At 38.2% G+C, this 6,061-nt stretch overlaps 1 pseudogene across 1 annotated transcript; it reads right to left on the reverse strand.

Moving 5' to 3' along the window:
• Positions 1-386: 386 nt before the first annotated feature.
• Positions 387-2,214, reverse strand: LOC147531590 (UDP-glucuronate 4-epimerase 1 pseudogene; annotated as a pseudogene). Its single transcript, XR_015228072.1, has one exon. The product of XR_015228072.1 is annotated as a UDP-glucuronate 4-epimerase 1 pseudogene (transcript).
• Positions 2,215-6,061: the final 3,847 nt, after the last annotated feature.

The following is a 6,061-nucleotide window of genomic DNA, read 5'->3' on the forward strand; positions in this document are numbered from 1 at the left end:
CCATTGTTGATGTAATTTCATGACACGAACCCTAACACTAGTAATTATCACAAAAAAAGAACATCCGAGAGCCACCCATTCTCTTTTTTTTTTACTAAAAATATACTTTAAACATCAATTAGCACGATTCTTCAAAAGTAAGTTTGCTGGTCGATTATGTGTTTGCAGGATCATCTGCAAGCCCGTCTCAATAAATTGTAACTAAAAAAATTCAATTAGAATAATTTACATTAATGGGACGAACTAAGCTACTTCTCCTTGCACCCTACTTTTAGATGCTAATTTGAAAAAAAATCTTATTGCGAGCTAGAATCATTCTTCCACCTTTATCGAGACGCTTAACTCTAGTCATTATAGGTAGAAGAGGAATTAAAGAGAAATGCATATACAATTAAACCGAATTGTTTCATTATAACAAAATAAGATTACAAAAAGCTAAAAGTTAAGGAAGAACACATCACTTTCTCTCACTCTCCCTCAAGAAAAGAATATCCCGTGTTAACTTTTCTCTCTTTCTTTTCTAAAGAGAAAGTCCCAAAGTTCAACAAAAAAAAAAAAAAAAAAGAGAAAGTCCCAAAAATAAAGTTTAATTTACAGATTTTCCACTATTATAACCATAATAAGAAAGATACCATCGAACAAATTTCTTCAATCCAGTCTCTAAATCGGTGGAAGGTTTATAACTGAATTCTCGTGTGGCTGCACTAATGTTGGCGTGTGTGAATGGTACATCTCCGTTTCCGGGCATATCAATGATATGCTTTTTCGCTTTCATTTTCAAATGTTTCTCCAAAATCGATACTAAAGTTGGTACTGTAACAGGCGAAGTGTTACCAAGGTTAAAAATACGGTAAGGTGCCGGACCATTTTTCTTACCACCGCTTCCTGTACTTTTCCCACTTGTGTCTAATGAACCCAAGCAACCTTTCACAATATCATCAATATAAGTAAAATCCCTAGCTAAATCAACCCGACTTTTGCCCCGATAAACTGTAATCGGTTTTCCTTGCAGGATATTCCGCGTAAACGAAAAGTAAGCCATATCAGGTCTTCCCCAAGGACCGTAAACCGTAAAAAAGCGTAACCCGGTAATTGACAAACCGTAAATATGATTGTAAGTATGGGTAATTTCTTCACCAGCTTTCTTCGTAGCGGCATACAAACTAGCAGGCTGATCGGTCTGATCGGATTCAGAAAACGGTACTTTTTCGTTTAATCCGTAAACAGAACTCGAAGAAGCCCAAACGATGGAAGGTTGAGGATTAGCAGATTTAGAAACTTCTAAAAGAGTAACTAAACCAGCAATATTACTATGAACATAAGAACTAGGGTTTTCCATGGCATACCGGACACCCGCTTGAGCAGCTAAATGCATAACGTGTGTAAACGCAACGACATCGAATAGTTTTGATAATAAGTGAGCATCATTTAAATCTCCTTCGACTATGAAAATATCGTTACTATTTAAAAGTGATTTTCTTGCTTTTTTCAAAGAAGGATCATAATAATTATTGAAATTATCTAGACCTACAACTCCATCACCTCTTTTTTTAAGAGATAGAGAGACATGACTACCGACAAAACCGGCAGCACCGGTTACTAATACAGATATACCATTTGATCTAGATATTTGAGCAGAATTTCTTACTTGTTTTTCCCATTGAATTCCACCCCAAGATGCTGTGAAATACCGGCTACCGGTATCAACAAAACTTTGAAAACTTAAATATGAAGCTGTTAAAGCAATTAAGAAAAGAGCCCATAAGAACATTGTACTTGTTGAAGCAAAACAACGGTAGAATTGACGATTCATTGTATTATTTCTTTCCATCTTTACTTTTCCTGGTGTTGATGGAAATAATTCTTCTTCTAATGACCTCATAATTTAGATCTGACCCAATTTCGATTCTCTCTTTGTATTTCTCTCTATAGATTATGGGTTGATGTGTTTTGATTTGTTGAGGAGATGGGAGATTTTGATGATGGAGATCGGTTGCAGATGCAGAGAGAAATTGAGGGGTTTGATTTTTCTTTTTCTGCACCTGCTAAATCCAGTAAAGAACCCAAGGTTATATAATAGGCTGCCGACAATTTTGCACCCATTAACGGCAAAGGTGATTAGTTTTTATAGAACTTTTTAGTTTAGTCCTTGTATTTACAGGTAATCAATCAGTTTTGATCCTTATCAGCACTTTTAACCTAATGAACCATTACCACTAATTAATTAATGTAATATAATGGGAACGGTTAAACTTTTATTCTGTTTTAATAGATGCATGTGAGTTTTTCATTTTTTTTGTCGAAAAGAAACACCAAGAGCTAAACAATACTCTGAACGTCTAGTACATCAATCCAAATACGTCTTCGGTTGTTTTTTCGACTCCAGTTGCCTAGAGCATCTGCCTGTTTGTTGTTTAGTCTAGGCGTGAAAGAGAATTTGATTTCATTAAACCAGCTTTTGAGATTGATGATTTCATCTACGTGCTTCCGCGACTGCTATTGCACCTGGTGTTTCCTGTTCGGGACTTGGTTGATCACGTTCATATTGTCACTTTCGATGTGGATATGATAGAATTTTAATGAGTTAATTCCTATACGGCCCCCTAGTTTGTGACCAGCTTCCTTTATGGTCCATTTTTTTTTTCGTAAATTCAAATATGGCCCCCTATTTTCAAGTAAATGTCATTACTACCCTTCTTAATTATAAATTTAAAACATTAAAAAAAGTTATTTCCACCTCACCCCTCTCTCTCTCCACCTTATCTCTCCCTACACCTCACCCCTCTCTCTCTCTCTCTCCAATTCACCTCTCTCTCTCTCCAACTCACCTCTTTCTTCTCCGGCAAGGTCGCCGGCCGGAAAATTTTCCGGCCGGCGACCTTCAAACCTAAAAAAAATGAAAAATTTCTCTCTCCTCTCTCTCTCTCTCTAAAAACTCCGGCGAAGGGTTTCCCTTCGCCGGAGGATCGGTTCACGAACAGAGCTGTTCGTGAACAGTAGACCTCTTCACGAACAGATCCTCCGACGAAGGGGGTGAACAGTATCCTTTCGTGAATAGTAGACCTGTTGACGAACAGATCCTCAGACGAAGGAAAACCCCCTTCGCCGGAGTTTTTAGAGAGAGAGAGTGGAGAGATTTTTTTTTTTAAAAAAAATTTAGAGAGAGAGAATTTTTTTTTTTTTTTAGGTTTGAAGGTCGCCGGCCGGAAAATTTTCCGGCTGGCGACCTTGCAGGAGAATAAAGAGGTGAGTTGGAGAGAGAGAGAGAGGTGAGTTGGAAAGAGAGAGAGGGTGAGGTGTAGGGAGAGAGGGGTGACGTGGAAATAAGTTTTTTTTTAATGTTTTAAATTTAGAATTAAGAAGGGTAGTAATGACATTTACTTGAAAATAGGGGGTCATATTTGAATTTACGAAAAAAAAGGGGCCATAAAGGAAGCTGGTCACAAAGTAGGAGGCCATATAAGAATTAACTCAATTTTAATTCTATAGCCCATTGCATAGCTTTGAGAATAGCTATAGATTTACATTCTTCTGTGTTTTGTCCTCGAATTGTATGTGGGAGTGTCATTATAGATTTCGCCTCATCGTCATGAATAATACAACCTATACCTGCAGATTCTGAAAAGATAGTGAAAGAAACATCGACATCAATTTTGATAAAGGGGGTCTCGGGGGGGGGGGGGGGGTCCATGGTGGTTGTTGTTTGTCCTTTTTCATAGTTGTTGTTATTGCTTTCATTGTTTTTGTTGGTGTTACTTTCATTCTTATAATTATATTCATCGGAGTAGAAACTTGGTTTGAGAAGCATTTCTCACATCTCGCTTTCCAAAGAAACCAGATAATTTTAGCATATAAGCTTGAAGTGTCTTCGTCTAGGTCTTTCGAGGATAGTATCCAATCTTTGACATCTGTAATTGCATCTGTTCTAATATTATAGAAGAACCATATCGTTCTACCAAAAGGGCAATGAAGTAATGCATGGGAATGAGATTTTGTTTCATCACAGTAAGGAGAAGAGTAATTTGGCCTATAAATTTACCGATTTTACCTCGAACGGGTAAGCTATTGGTACAACATTTTCACAAGAATAATTTGATTCTCGGTGTAGTATTGATATCATGATATGCCATATGAAGTTCCACTCCACCCTTTCAGTAGTATTGTGATTTCCTGCAGTCCTTAAATGATAATACATTGAGCTAATGGTGTAGTTTCCCGCTTTAGTTAATGGCCATTTTGCTTTATCCTCTTTGTGCACCTGCAAGTTAATACTAAGAATAGCATTAGCAATATCTGAATTAAAACATTGATTAATAAGATTAATATTCCAAGTATTTTTATTGATGAGTTGGGCCACTTGGTTGATATCAACATTTCTGGAGTTGAGTATGAGTGGGGAGTGATACGGGATACAGACAACATACGAAATGTTGATATTGGTTCCCTGATTAATGTCCCAAAAGATCAAACTGGAGATTTGAGTGTATTGCTTGTAGAGGGACTTCCAAAGCCAAGAGTGATTAGCTTTGGGGAAGCAGGTTTTTGGTTATTCGGGTAGTATTTAGCTTTGAGGATTTTGACCCAAAGGGCCTGAGGGTTATTTATGAGTTTCCACGCTAATTTTTCAATGAATGCTTGATTATCAAGATTGGGAAGACGAAAACCTAATCCCCTAATCTTGCGGGGAAGACAGATTTGATAACAGTTGACTGTGTGAATGGTTTTGGATTTTCCCCACCAGAAAGAACTTTGGAGGGTCTCGATGCTATTGCTAATACCTTTGGGTGGGGGGGTAAAGCATTGCATTTGGTATCGGGGAAAGACCGCTGCGATTGTGGAAATAACAATCGAGCAGCCAGCTTGTGAAGAAGATTAGTTTGCCATTTAGAGAGTTTGCGCTGGATTTGCGACAGAAGAGAGAAGGTTGCTTGCTTTTTGTTGGCGCCAATAAAGATATTAGTGCCAAGGTATTTATCGAGGGAAGAGAATTGTCTAACTTTAAGAGTACGAATGATCGTTCTCTTAAATTTAGGATGAGAGTTTTTAGAGAAAAATATTTTGCACTTAGAGTAGTTGATCATTTGGCCGGAAGCCTCGCTGAAGGTTTGAAGGATATTCTTGAGATTGTGAATATTTTCGAGCGAGTTTTGACCAAAGATGATGCAATCATCAGGAAAGAGAAGATGTCGGATATTGGTATTGGAGGTTGAAATGGGGAAGACTATGAATTGGTCAGTGGAATTAGTATTCTCAAGCAGTCTGCTGAGACCCTCCATGGCTAGAGTGAAAATGAAAGGAGAGAGGGGGTTTCCCTGTCTAATTCCCCTACTACCATTGAAGGAAGAGCCAGGACGCCCATTAATCAAAACAGCCATAGAAGAGGAGGTAAGGCAAGAGTGGATGAGTCTGATCCAATGGTTAGAAAAACCCAACTTACTCATGATGATCTCAATGTAATTCCATTCAATCTTATCAAAAGCTTTAGACATGTCAAGTTTAAGACTGAAGTAACTTTTGGAGCCCTTGATCTTTTTGAAGTAATGGACTAATTCCTGGCTGATGATGATATTATCTGTAATTTGCCTACCCTGAATGTAGGCGGCTTGAAACGGAGAGATAATGTCAGGGAGAAGGGTTTTCACGCGATTGGCTAAAATTGTGGTGATTATTTAGTAGGTTGTGTTGAGAAGGCTTATTGGTCTGAAATCAGCCGGGGACTGGGGGCTTTTGGATTTAGGGAGTAAGCAAATGTGGGTGTGATTGACTTGAGGGGAGCCTGGTAGTACGGAAGAAGGTACTAGTCATGTCAAGCAAATCTTTTTTGACCGTATCCTAGTTGGTTTGATAGAATATAGGAGGATAACCATCAGGGCCTGGAGCCCCATCTAGTTTCAGGGAGAGAACCACAGATTTGACTTATTCCTCAACTGGAATGAAGGTAAGGATGTCACTGTCAAAATGAGTGACATGAGGGGTAAAGAGGTTGAGGATGTTGTCAAAAATATTGTTACCTTCAGAAGTGGAGATTGTTAGGCCAATTGGGGTTTAATGTGATCAATAC

The sequence above is a fragment of the Eschscholzia californica genome, unplaced genomic scaffold, assembly GCF_041429995.1.
Source record: "Eschscholzia californica isolate CP2 unplaced genomic scaffold, dmEscCali1.0.p SCAF_6, whole genome shotgun sequence".
Lineage (NCBI taxonomy): Eukaryota > Viridiplantae > Streptophyta > Magnoliopsida > Ranunculales > Papaveraceae > Eschscholzia > Eschscholzia californica.